The sequence below is a fragment of the Elaeis guineensis genome, chromosome 8 (genome assembly GCF_000442705.2).
Source record: "Elaeis guineensis isolate ETL-2024a chromosome 8, EG11, whole genome shotgun sequence".
NCBI lineage: Eukaryota > Viridiplantae > Streptophyta > Magnoliopsida > Arecales > Arecaceae > Elaeis > Elaeis guineensis.
Window position 1 is genome coordinate 5517907 of NC_026000.2, and position 15154 is coordinate 5533060.

The 15154-nt window shown below is 36.1% G+C and overlaps 1 protein-coding gene across 8 annotated transcripts in view; it reads left to right on the forward strand.

The window, feature by feature from the left end:
* LOC140859703 (uncharacterized) overlaps nt 1-15154 on the forward strand; it is a 134673-nt gene that overhangs the window by 56501 nt on the left and 63018 nt on the right. The window lies entirely within an intron of this gene.

The window sequence follows — 15154 nt, forward strand, 5'->3', positions numbered from 1 at the left end:
TCTATCATTATTATTTTTTATTTATCATTATTTCTCTCTTTTTTTATAACAAATACACCACTTTCATCATTTACCATTATTTTTCTCTCTTTTTGACATCATCAAAAAGAATAACTAGGAGAATAAGATTTTCATGGTGTTAGGTCAAGTATCAAGAAAATAGAGCATTCATTCTTCCATCAAAAAAGAAATGATAATAGACATTCATTTATCCAAAAAGACATGATAATAAACATTCATTCATCCAAAGAGACATGATAATAAATATTCATTTATCCAAAGAGAAATGAGTTAAATGGAAACAACCTCATTCATTTACACCAAAAGAGAGGTTACAAGAGTCATAATGAGCATAAAGCTCTCATACATCCAATCTACAAAATATAACTAAGTAATCTAATACAAAATGATAAAGTCAGAAAGATTGGACATCGAGCACGGAATCAAGATAGATAACACAGGATCAGCCTCATCCTCGATCGAAAGATCTGGTTCGAGATGTAGAAGCAGAAGGATGAAAAGCAATGGGCTGTATGAATGCAGGCTCAGTAGATGTAAAGAATCTAGACTGAAGCTGAGTCCTAATACCATCTAACTGGGACAGGATACCCCTCACAGTGAGTCTGAGTCCATCCAGATCAGCTGTCATAAAATTTTTGGAGTCTCTGATATCTATCCTAATCACCTCGAGAGAAGGGCGAAGCTGTGAGAAAAGTCTGTATATTTCTCGAGCCAAGTCATGCATCTATGGTGCAGAAGAAGTTGATGTGCCCATACCAGTAGAGAGAGAATCTACTATCTGTCTGCTCTCTCTCTCCAAATCAAAGATCCTGTCACTGAATCTCAGAAAGAAGCTCTCCACACCCTCCAATCTGATACTCAAGTCTGATAGAAGCTCCATCAATGAGAAAATATATAGCACAATGGATGAATCCAATGATGGAGCAGAGAAGGCACTCGAAGAGGCAGAGTGAAACTGCTGTGGCTGCTGTGACTGCTGCTGTACCTACTATAGAATTTGCTCCTAGTACAGCTAAAACTGATGGAGTTGCTGCAGAATCTGATCCTGGAACTGTTGCTACTGGACTGATAAGATTTTTGCTACCCTCTCAGCAAGCTGTCCCATATCAACATCCCTCAAACTGAAAGTAGGCATGGTACGACTAGATGGAGGGACTCTGACTGAGGATCCTGCTTCAGACTTTAAAATATGGTGATCAGGTGAACTCAGCTTGGGCAAGGGAGAAGATGGACCCTCCCCCTCAGCATGCTCCTCCTCATCACTCTCCTCCTCAATAGCTGTAGTTCGATCTTTGATCCACCGGCCATCAACTCTCACAAAATCCATGCGCCTAAGAGAGTGATTATTGTAGGTGTCAGTGTATGACAGTCTACAAACAACCTCTCCCTCAAAACTGACTCCAGACTCTTTGAAAATAACAGTAAGGGCCATATCGTAGGGCAAGGGAGCCTTGGACCTGTTTAAGGCTACCCTTATGGCATCTATCATCAGGAAGAAAAGGTTCAGGAGAGTCTCTGAAACTATATGGTGCATCAGACAAATGTCTCTCTCCATTATCAGATCATATCTTCTCCCTCTGGGGAAGAAAATCCTTGACACCATGTGGTGGAGTAGCCTCATCTCCACACTAAGATCTTTGGCCTCAATCTTCAAGAGCCCTTCCACATCATCTCTCCCTAGGAGCTTGTTTTAACCCATATAAAGCTTTGTTTAACCTAAATACATGATCTGAAAGTTTATGATTTTTAAAACCAGGAGGTTGTTCTACATATACTTCATCGGCAATATATCCATTTAGAAAAGCACTCTTTACATCCATTTGAAATAATTTAAAATTCATAAAGCAAGCAAAAATAAGTAACATTTTTATGGCTTCTAATCTAGCAACAGGAGTAAATATTTCATCAAAATCAATTTCTTCTTGTTGATTATATCCTTTAGTAACTAATCTTACTTTATTTCTTATTACATTTCTATCTTTGTCTAATTTATTTCTATATACCCATTTAGTTTCTATTATATGATGATTTTTAGGTCTAGCAACTAGTGTCCATACATTATTTCTTTCAAATTGATTTAACTCTTCTTGCATGGCCATTATTCAATTATGATCTTTTTCAGCTTCATCTATTATTTTAGGTTCTAGATGTGAAACAAAAGCTACATAGTTACAAACATCTCTAAGTGAGGATCTACTTCTTACTCCTTGTGCTGAATCATCAATTATTAATTTTTTAGGATGATTATGGACATATCTCTATTTCTTTGGGAGATTACCTATGTCTGGAGGTTCTTCATGAATGTTCTGATCATTGATTCTTTCATCCTCTTATTTTTCATCAATCTGATCTTTATTTTGTTCATTTGAATCATTGAGGGTGAGCTCTTTAATTCCATCTTCTATGATACCTGCATTATCAGCATCCTCTGTCTTTCTTGATGGAAGACTATTAGTTTCATCAAAGACAACATGAATTGACTCTTCTACTATAGTATTCTTTTATTAAATATTCTAAAGGCTTTGCTAGAAGTGGAGTAGCCAAGAAAGATAGCTTCATCAGATTTAGTATCAAATTTATCTAGGCTATCTTTGCCATTATTTAAAACAAACATCGACAACCAAAAATATGAAAGTAACCTATATTAGGTTTTCTACCCTTCCATAATTCATAAGGTGTTTTCTTTAAAAATGATCTTATTAAGGCACGATTTAGAATGAAACATGCCGTGTTAATTGCTTCTGCCCAAATGTACTTTGGGAGCTTGCTTTCACATAGCATGGTATGGGCCATCTCTTCTAGGGTTCTATTTTTTCTTTCAACAACTCCATTTTGTTGAGATGTTTTAGGTGTTGAAAAATTATGATCTATGCCTTTTTCATCACAAAATTTTTTAAAATCTTTATTTTTAAATTCAGTGCCATAGTCACTTCGAATAAAAATAATTGATAAATCTTTTTCATTTAAATTTTTTTGATAAAACTTGAAAAATACTGAAAATGCTTCATTCTTAGAAGCTAAAAACAAAACCCAAGTAAAACGTGAAAAATCATCAATGATTACAAAACCATATCTTTTTCCTCCTAAACTAGTTGTCCTTATAGGGCCAAATAAATCTATATGCAAGAGTTCTAGTGGTTTTAAAGTTGAAACAATATTATTAGATTGAAAAAAAACTTTTGTTTATTTACCTAATTGACATGCATCACAAATTTTATCTGTATCAAAATTAATTTTTGACAGACCAACAACTAAATCTTTTTTAATGATTTTAGAAAGTATGTGCATACTAATATGTGCAAGCCTACGGTGTCAAAACCAACTAGTCTCATTGATTTTAGCATTCATAGCCATAAGATATTGCATATTTTTCATGAAAAGATTATCCAAATCAATCATGTAAACATTGCCATGCCTATGCCCAATGAATCTAGTGTTATCATCAAAAAGACTAGTTATAATGTACATAAATGATTCAAAAACTACTTTATAATATTTATCACATAATTGACTAATACTTAAAAGGTTATGCTTAAGACTATCTACAAATAAAATATTTTTAATACAAGTGGAGGGAGTGATACCAATGTTATCAATATCGATGATCTTTTCTTTGCCATTATCTCCAAAGATGACCATCCCTCTATTCTTGACTTCCAATGTGATGAATTGAGATTCATCATCAGTCATGTATCTTGAACATCCACTATCAAGATACCATTTTTATTTTGTTGCTTAGGATGCAAGTAGGGATGGAAATAGGCCAGGCGGCCTATCAGGGGCCTATGGCCTGGCCTGCTGTCGGCCTGGCCTGGTCTGACCTATTTATCTAAATAAGTCAGGTATAGACTTTTAAAAAGGTCTGTTTAAATAAATAGGTCAGGCCTAAAATTTCAAAACTTGGCCTGAAAGCCTGCAGGCTGGCCTGTATAAATTATATATATATATAATTTAATAAAAATTATTATTTTATTAATATATATAATTAATTAATTATTGATCTTATCCATCAATATCCAATTATCTTAGTCCTTTCAAGAATCAAGAAGACGGAAGAGTCTTTTTAAATAGGCTTTCAGGCTAGGCCAGCCTTTTTTATTTTGCAAAACAGGTCAGACCGAGCCTCATTTTAAGCCTGAACCAGTCCAACAGGCCAGGCTCAGACTAGTATTTTACAATACAGGCCTGACCTGTTTAAGCCAAAGCCTGGTCTGGCCTGACCTATTTCCACCCCTAGATGCAAGACACACCTGCACACATGAAATCAAGTTTTAACCTTAGGTACCCAAGCTAACTTAGATGCTTTTGGGTTAGTCACAATGGTTCTTTTTGAAATCCATATTTTTTTAATATTTCTATCATCAAATTTATTTAATAAACATGTATAAGCTTTGTGCCCTATCTTGCCATATTTAAAACAAGTGATATTTGGCAATTTTGATGCATTGACAAAAATATTTTTCAAAAATTTTTATTTTCTTAGAGTATTATAGTCAAGTCCAACTTTATCATATACAGCTTTTTGACTATCAATAATTATTTGAAGTTTGTTTGAACTTAGTGTAAATCTATCAACTATAGGTTTCAACTTAGTTACCTCTTCCTTTAGATCTTCATTTTTTTTACAAGAGTTTCATTTTGATTAGAAAGTTCATCCTTTTCTTTTATTACAGACTAATTCTTTAGTTCTAATTCTTTATCTTTCTTTTCAACTTCTTCATTTTTCTTAGTTAATACATGATTTTTTGATTTCAAATTTTTATTTTTAGTACCTAATTCTTTTAGATCATTTAAAAGTTCATGAAAAGCTTCTAACAATTCATCATAAGTAAATTCAGGTTAAGTTTCGGATGATACCTCAGTTTCATGTGTCATAAGGCACAGGTTGGCTTCTTCATGAGATTCTTCGTCAGTGGTGGAGTCATCACTGTCACTCCATGTAGCTATCTATTGGAAATTATGTCCTAAAATTAATTGTGTGACGATTGAGTTCATCCTTGTATATGAATTATTGATTATTGAATAATAGTTATTCTAATATTTTTCATCATAAGTGACATCTTTCTTGAACTTTTGTACTGTGATGAAGTCCATAGAACTATGCTAGTGTACGATAAAGAGAGGATTTATCGTATAGTTCTTAAACAAGTTCACAGCTAAATGATACGTCATTACGGGACGGTGATATTTATCGAGTGAAGATCGTTGTGTGTCATATGGATTGGTTATCCTCTTAATCAAGGAGTGTGGTGACACTGGTATGGCATATAGGTGAGATATAAAGATACATCGTCACTGAACAAGTGACTCACCTGCTGAGCATTCTACTATCAAGAGCTGCTCGCGAAACACATGGGTATAAATATCCTTCAGACCTGAGATCACCATAGTGACTTGCAAGCAACTCACTGTGCTTTGGTGCCGAACTACTTGGATTTTTAATGCAGTGACGGAAGACTACTGGGTACAGTCAAGTACTTGTGAAGTCTGTGTGTGGATCAAGATGGGATTGATCTCTCTGGATTATTGGAGTTGATGCATCGCTATATTTTAATTTAGTAAAGCCTTGACCAAGGTAATCCATGAGATAAATTTGAAAGGTTGAAATACAATGTGGATGAAGCAATCTCAGTTGACAGTTAACCTGAGACCATCCTAGAGCATCCAAGGTCAAAAGGATAAGTTATGCGGTAACCATGAGTATGGGTTCTGAAATATTTTTTTGCGATAATTCGACCTATCTGGATATCGAGAACTATTGTTAGATGGTATCTCGATTAGTACAGAAATTGGTTCCTGTGCTACCGACTTAGTGTTTGAACCTATAGAGTCACGCACACAAGTCAGACAAAGTAGGAAGAAATTGACCTATGTTTATATATCCAATCTGAAAGTACTTGACTTGATTAAACATATAAGCTAACTTGATTAAGAATTGAGTTATGGGTCAAATGAGATTAAAGAGTTGACTATGTCAAGCTAGCACTATACATGAGGTTCAGATTCAATCCCGGAGATGAACAATTTCTATCTATGATCCATGGAATATATGAAAGATTAAATTTAAGTACTAATTAATTTTAGATTAGTTTTAAATTAATTAGACTTAAATAAATCTAAAATTTAAGTTAGACTTGGTACAAAAGTCCTAAAAAATTTAAGATTGACAGTCTTTCAAAATTATTTCTAACTGGCTTCGAATCGGACCTATTTTGGATGAGATATGAGTATTTCTACTTGTGCTAGGAATACCCACTCATGAAACATGATCAAAAATTAGTTTGGTGCTTATTTGGGGCATCCCAAGTGGGTGTGAGAGTAGGTGCAAAGTGGATGTCATAAGTGATGGCAATTATATCTCATGTAGGAGTCCTTCTTTCATGAGTATTGGATCAATTCAAATCAAATTTGAATAAAGAGTCTTCCTCTCATTGGGTCATGAGAATTATCTATAAATAAAGAGGATCTCTACCTATGAATGAGAGAAGAGAATAGAATAGCAAACAAATCAAATTGAAAGAAGAGAAAAAGAAAGAGAGACAGGCGCATGAAGAGAGAGGTCATTCATCTTCTACATCTCTCCCTTTGTTGCCGTCTCCTCTCCTTGGGCATGGATCCTTCTTGAGCATCTTACCTGCTAGTGTGAGATATCACATCATTACATTTCATCCATCGATTGATTGTGTATGCGAAGCCAATTGGATTGGAGTTCATCCTGCTTTCCTGTGGCATCTGATGTGCATGCGAAGTAGAAGATCTGCATATCCAGGCCTCCACGAAGGTTTATATCAGATAATTTAGGATTTGATCTCTGGTTTCACTACAATTTAGATAAAAATTTGATCCTTAAACAAGTAGAATATTAGAAAAAATTTTTAGATGCAACCTGGGTATTCTGGAGAAAAACTGTTCCCTTCCCTTCAATTGGTATCAGAGTAGGCCTGAAATATATGCATGCAAAATAAAATTTTTTATAATCATTTATATGAGATATAATTAAAATTTTTTGTGTAATTTTAAATCTCATTTAAATCTATTTATATAAATTTTTTGATCTGATTTTGATTGGATTAGATGTGCCTAATCAATGATTGATTGAGGTTTTTATAAATCTATTATAACAAAATTCTGTTGTTGCTAAATTTTTGATGAAAAATAATATAAATTAAAAATTTATTTTAAATTTATTTTAATAAAATTTTAATTTTATTATTTTTTTATGAAGTGAGGATTATTTTGGATTTAAATTGGATCTGTTTCAATAGATATTTAGATCTGAATCCTATCATAATTCAGCACTGTATGAAAATAGATTTTATCAGAAATTAATTTCTTATACATTCATATTTACATCTAATTATTTTTCTATTCGATATCAAATCTAAAATTAATATTTTATAATTAGTATAAGATTAATTTTAGATTTGATGTGATGTATATGATACATCAAATATAATTGGATTAGATGAAGAACATAATTGATGAGATCAAAGATATGTTTATGACATAAAATAGTTTTGTCAATAATTACATGTTGATGTAATTATATATGAAATTAGATTTCAGATCTTAATAGTCTAGTACTCGGATTGATGAGATCATCAGACCGTCCCTCTTAAAATTTTTTACTTACCTGAAGTTTTTGCAATAAATTGCATATATTAATAGGACTTCTAGTATCCAATACCCGGATAGTAGTATTACAAACAGAGAAATTATAAGGTATTATCATATAAATACCTTGTGAAGCAACCACTTACCTCTTTCTCTTATTCTTAGGCATGCTTAGGTCAAAAGGGACAGTGGGAGGATAATTGAACTTGAGAAGTTCAAGACCTATAAACTATCCTATCTTAACCTGTGGAGTATCCTTAAGTTAATCCTCAACCAGATGTGCCCAGTGATAAGGCACGACCATGATACACACTTTCTCACCGAAAGGTCAATCCGAATGCGTAATATACCACTCAAATATGGATTTATCATTGAGAATGACTATACCCATATATTATTATGAATAATGTTTTCTTGATCTATTCGAAAAATGTTACTAGTAGAGACTTTGACAATTGGCCTAAAATCTTGACATCCGAAATCAACTCTCTGTACACCAACTAAGTGTGGACTATGGTTGAAGCACCTATGGGTATGACCCAATAGGATACTATCAAGGATGTAATTCTGAATTTTTTGCTTTTGCCACACACCATCTAGAGAAGTTATCTCTGGTGGGAGGGTAAATGTATTTATGAATTTTGGTTGGAATTGAGGAGATGGCACCTCTATTTTTAATGAGATAGTCAAAATGTTTGACTTCATCAAATATAGATAAACCATGTGTGTATGCAAGAAGATAGGTGGGAGTCCCACTAACTTCTTGGTTATGTATGTAGGTGACAAATAGCTTATTGGGAAGGTAGTCCCGATATTGCACTCGATCAATACTTATCACAGAAGTTTTCATGAAAAAAAAAAACTTGGGTTAAGCATCCAATTTCTTGGCATCTATAGGGATAGATGTAAATGGATGATTAGGCTTGTCCCAATCTAGGTACATGGATTTAATATTGAAAGGGTTCAATATGAATGGGTGTAAAAGTGTTTACTTACCCATACATTCAATGTACCAAGCATGATGTGAATTATGCCGTATGTATAATCATTGATTTCGGGCTGATCCATGATAGGATCTTATGAAAACTATGAAAAGCATTCTCAAAGTACATGAGAAGCACTAGAGGAGCAGTAAATTGGAAGAGTTCCAAACAACAAACTATGTTTGACTTAGTTAATTACTGTCAGTAAAAATTGCTTAGAAAAATTGCCTGGTGAAGGGTTCATCATTATGTTGGGTGTCGTCTCATTGAGTACCCATACACATCCTAGGCACTTTCATCTCATTTATGATTTGATCATAAAGTGAGTTAATATTAAAAATAGTATAATAGGATCAGTTCACTAAAGCTTACACAGCAGCAGTGCGATCGTCATCCTGATTGCATGGACATCAGGTATAGGGGCGATTGGCTTTAGTGCAAGTGGAAGATTGAAAGAATTATGTCCTACAAGCCAATCAGATGGGGATGCGATGGAACTTTTCTTTGTTATCTTTCTGCTCATTTGCATGACATTAGTTATTTTACTTATATGAGGTATTATATTTTATCATTTACTGTATCATTTTTATATGATTATGATAAACCCCTTAGATTAAGATAATAATTTTAGGGCCATGATGAGATCATACCAGTGAGACCTAAAATTTTGATAGTCCTAATCTAAAATATTTTCAATCGTTGGATCATTGAGTCGGAGATCAATGACTCCAATAAGACTGGTACATCCTATGTATGCTTGATGGAGATGGTGGTTAATCTCACAACCACTTATGTGGTGATACTAATACAAGAATGTAGGTGCTCATTAAAGAATGAGTTCACTGAACTGATCTGTAAAAGAATATTTGATGGAGCCTTGCAGCATGTCAACATATGGTTTTTCAGTGGGAGTGGTGCATGTGATCTTTTGACCTGAGATCACTATGGTACTTTGTGTGCATGGATCCTTACTTTGGTTTATTCCCAAGCACACCATTTTGAGATGTATGTGGGATATTCTGAGTATGGTGAAGTATGCATGAAGGTTGTGAGTGGTCAATAAAGAATCGATCACTCTTTATAGGAGGAGAGAATATCTTATGTGATCTCATAAGATGGTGACTCTGAGAGTCTCTGGCCAGAGCAGGGATGAACAGTAAAAATATTTTCTACGGATTCATCAATCGAGTTATCATCATTGGATCGAAATACATATAGTTAGATATTTGGGTCTGACATATTTTCATATCCATATCCTTTTCAGGATGTTGTATGATCGAAGGATTGAATTGCACGGTAACTCACCATGGAAGGATAATTTTGATATTTCTATCAAATTTTAAATCTTTTGAATAATCATGATACATTGCTAGATGTCAATCTTGACTTATAGATTTGAAAGAATTAAAAGAGTTTAATTCTAAAATTAATTAGGAAGAGTCCTAGTTGATTGGGACTCTTGAGCTGACCTAATCCAATCAGATTAGGATTTCATCGAGAGTTTGGGTCTATTGCTGGCTAGATTTGGAATCCAATGGATCACACACAATAAAAATTTAATCTTGATCTAATTAATTTAAATTTATTATAAATTTAATGGATTAATTAAATTGCTAGCACATGAATTAACCCAAGTGACCAATTGAGTTTAGTGCAAAGGTGTTTGTGCTAACCTAGTCTTGTTGTCTTGACCTAATGTGATTAGGTTTGAACCATCTAAATTTATTAGTTAGTTTTATCTGATTTTGTGGAAGTGTTCCATGTGGAATCAACCTCCTCCATGTCAAACCACAGGCATATTAAGTGTTGGCATCATATTTATTTTGGTAATTAAGAAGGAGAGTCCTTTTTTCTTACTCCTCTTAAAATCATTACATATTCCACACGTTCTATTAATTTTGTGCACCATTAGATGGTGTCTTGGGATGTGGGAGGTGGAAGAGGAGAGGGAGTCCTTCTCTTGGAAGGAATTCCATGCCAAAAATAAGTTGGGACGCCCCATTTATGGCATTGAATTGAAGAGTCCATTTCAACATGGACTCTTATTTCTTTCCATTAATTTCTACATGTTTGTTAATTCCATGTAACATCAGATATCTCTTGGGATTATAGGTGCAGAGAAGAAGGAGAGTCCTTCTTTTGGAAGGAGTTTGAACGCCACAATTTAATGGGACGCCACATTTTTTGATTGATGTGGAAGGTCCTTAATTTTATGGACTCTTGAATTCTCCATGCCATTCCTCTTGTCCACGCGCCATATGATGGTGTTATTTTTTCTTGATAGAGGAAGAGTCCTTCTACTAGTGAATCACCTTTTATTCCACACCAACCATTGTGTTCCACGTTAAAAATTGATTGGGGTGTGTAAGGAATAAGGGACGCCAAGAGTTGGCATCCCATGGGATACCCCCTTATTCCCTATAAAAGGGGTGCTATTTTTTATTTTGTACGTCCCTTTTTGGCAGGGTTTAGGTGTGAGAATAAGAGGATAGACAAGAAAAATGTCTGAAAAAAATATCAGAAAGAGAGAGAGAAATGGAAAGGAAGGGTTGAAAGAAAAAAGAAAAGTATGAGATACTTGTCCTAAAATCAAATTGTTCATGTGTTGAACATAAATCTGATTAAAGTATGATTTGATACTTTGGAAAAGATTCCTAAAGTGATCCTTGTAGAGGTGCATGAAGGCATACAAGCAATGGGTGCATCCTGTTCTTGCGAAAGACAATCCGGCAGTGCATTACGAAGATTGCTACAGCACCATGACGAGTTGGAAAGAGCCCTGATCAGTCCTGTGTGGATCACCGTTGGAGGATTTCTGCTTGAAGTCTCATGGAGATTCAAATCACCAGTTCTATGATCTTCATGGTAGTATATGACTTCTGGTATTCTCCTCATATGCTTGATTTTGTGGTTTGATTGTAATCATGAAGGGGTTCCTAGGATTTTTGAGTTCCGGTGATTAAGTTTAATTGTTAAATTTGTTTTCATTTATTGAATGCATGTTAAATATTTTAAAATATATATTCCACTGCATCACCAAATCCATCAGAAGAATGATGCTGCTTAAGTCCAAGACTGGGTATAATTTTTCGATCGCATCTCGATCGTCTCGTACCCGATGCAATATAAAGCAAATCCGCTTCAAAGATTTCTTCTTTGAATTCTTTCAAATTTCTGAAGTTCTCGATGGCTTGCTTCAGGGCTTCCCTTGCTGACTCTACTTCAGCTCTTGCGGAGGCCAACTCAGCATTGGCCAGTGTCACCTTTCCAGAGTGGTCCGATATCTTTCGCACTTCATTTCAAGTTCATCAATGCATCCATCCCTCTCTCGTCAGAGTGATGGATGGAGTGCTTTCTTGCTTCTGATCCGAGACTCGAGGGATGAGATGTTCTGACGAGCTGAATCAACTTCGGCCCTAGAAGACTGTAGATCTACCTTCATTCAGGAGATCTGCTCTTAAAGGTTTTTCTCCTATTCAGTTGTCATCTGGAGTTGTTCGATGGCAGTATTCTTTTCGACGATGACGGTCGCCACATTATCCATCCACGATCGATGAAAGTCAACAATCTTTCAATAGTCTCTCTCTAAATTGTGCATGTCATGCGCCCACTGAAAGCAGAAGATAAATCAAGTCCGATTAAAAAAATATATATCAGAAAAACTTACCCCGATTATCATCGGGTAAAAGGAAGAAAATATTTCAGCGACAGTTCGGTTCTTCCTATTCTCCCGATCAGTCAGGAAAAGAGCAACTTCGATGAGCCACTTAGTCAATGTCGGATTGGCCAAGGCTGACTCACTCTCAGAGATTCGAATGTCGAAAAGACTTGGAAAGGCTTGCAGATGTCCATCATTGGTTGAAGTCACTGGCGCCTTCCCCGATCTCCGATCGACAGCCCGTGCTTGAGAATGTTGGGAAGTCGAGCTTGACTGCACTCAAGAAATTTGCTGAGGAAGGCTAGCACAACTGCAGACTGCTCAAGTTCGACTGTGACTCCCGCCCTAATTCCAACCTTTACTGATGGAGCCATGATGGTACTCTTGCAGCTCTGTCCTCTCCTTGCCGTCCCATCTTCAGCAGACGGTGCTCAAAAAGCATTGTCAGGAATTACAACGCCAAGACTGGTTCAAGAATCGTCTCTAATGGAATGTCAGATTCCTCATCAGTACCGATGGAGTAGTGACCCGACCTTTCTTCGACGGTCAGGAGGGTCCAGCTTCAGCTGTTGCCTTCTTCTTGACAGCATACGAGCGATTATCAGCAGCCGACACTCATGCTCTTGGCTGCATAGCTGCAATCAAAATAAAGAGATCAGTATAAAGTTCAAAAATAGACAAGAAAAATAAAGTAACCGACTATGTTATACCTAAAGAAATGACCGAACTAAGCCCGACATCGTAGAGAGCTTGTTCGGTCATCAGCTCTCGTTGCGATGGAACTGCATGTCTTTCAGTCGGAGAAAATCTTCCGATCATTGGCCTCCACCCGACTGTTCTCATTGGGGCCAGTCCTTGGATCACCCCAGCATGAAGGAAAGCTCTAGAGAGAAGAAGAAGAGATGAAGAAAAATTAGTTTTTCCATCCATGAATGGATGATGGAAGATCGATGATAAAAAAAGCCTTTCTCGGTAGAAAAATCACCAACCCTTGACCTTCAGATGAGGACAAAGGACAAAGAAAGATCGAAAAAGAAAAGGATGAGGAACAATCGGTATAAGCTGACACAACAGAGCAAAGCTGATGATCAGTCGGATAGAATTTGGGATCAGTTGAGCAAGACAGAGGCCATAATAATCAAGAAGATTTTGGACGAACTCTGAAATCGAGAATCAAGACAGTCTGAAGGTCCTCGACATAAATTACAACGAATCCGAAGGAGGAGAATTCATTCGACGTCCGAACCAGGAGCGAAAAGCTGATACTACTTCGAATATGTACTATTTTTAGAGCCGTTCAACATTGGGCCCAGATAAAGAAGAAGCTTCCATTTTCAGAACTGAAGGAGAGTCATCGATTGGATTCTCCGACGCTATCCGAGAAGAGGAAGTTTTTCTACCAGCCATGAAAAATGGAGAACTAGAAAAAGAAAACCCTAAGAAGAGAAACCCTAGAAGAAGAAAGGAAAACTCAACCTGAGATCAAAAGTGATGCAAGAAACAGAACTCGGAGCTCCTAGTACTAGGGCAACCTTCCAGTAAAACCTTCTGTACAACAAATGCAAAATCAAGTCTGGATGAAAGCGACTGTGTATATATAGGACTCCTCAATGGTCTAAATCGATCAAATCTGGATCTCCTCAGATGTCGACACGTGGCGACATCAAAATCGATCATTGTCGGACGGTTCGATGCACCTGCTTCTAGATCGTGCCACCTCACATTATCCATATGAATAGCTTAGAGCCAATGATGTTGGGACATGTGGCCAAGATTTACTAGTCAGAATCAAATCGTCTGGATCTGGGATCGAATTATCTTCCCGAAATGACAGTCCAATATGATTTCACAGCTATCGAAATAGCAAAATAGCTGAAGATCTCTCGTATTCCAAAAAATATTAATACCAGCAGTCGAGTCGGGGCTCGAGGCAGCACGTGACAACTTTCTTCGTCCAACGTGACAGACTACGTGATAATATACACGTCAGACCATCTTGGACTTGGGATGGAGGGCAACTGTTGGACAAGTCAACCAACCTCTGACTCTGACTCTACATCGACCTTATGAAGCAATATTCTGAGTAACAATTAGTTGACTGACCGACAGTCAGCTGTTATCAACCATCAATAGACAATTGGATAATCTCCAATCGAAAACATCGGCATATCAGAGTTACCGACCATGCTTATTCGAAACTCCATGACTACCGACTTACTGCTATTACGATGTATAGTCGGCTTACAAGCTGCCAGTGCAATGACCAGAATGTGATATAATGCTCATCTCACGATCACATAATGTCGGAATGTGTGATCCATATTTAACCGTTATGAATGTTTATCGACTATATGTCACGGTCGTTAATGGACATAAACAGCCCATTAATTCCATGATTATGGCCTAATAAAAAGCAGAATCACATGCTCGATGGTTACATATGAATTATCTATAAAAAGAAGGTAAACGAACAGTATTGGTAAGATAATTCTGGGCTAACACTGCATTTTAAATACTCTTTATCTGTTGTTCACCACTTTCCACTGACTTAAGCATTGGAGGGTCCCGCCGGACATAATTCTGGTTAATGTGGACTTCATTTTGCAGGTGCTCTTCACCGGTGACGGGCGCTACAGAGGATTGGCCGCAACAATATGCACTAAATATATTTTTATAGATATACATGGAGTTACTGATTGACTCAGCTATAGCAAAATTAGAATAATCAATATTCATCATTTAAGGGCATGGCCTTATTATGTGATTCTTCCTTTTTACAAGTGCTAAAAAAAGATAGCTGGTTAGCTATCAAGGGTTCATCATGATACAGTGCTAAGCCCAACTACGTTTAAAGAATTGAAGCTGCGACTATGTCTTA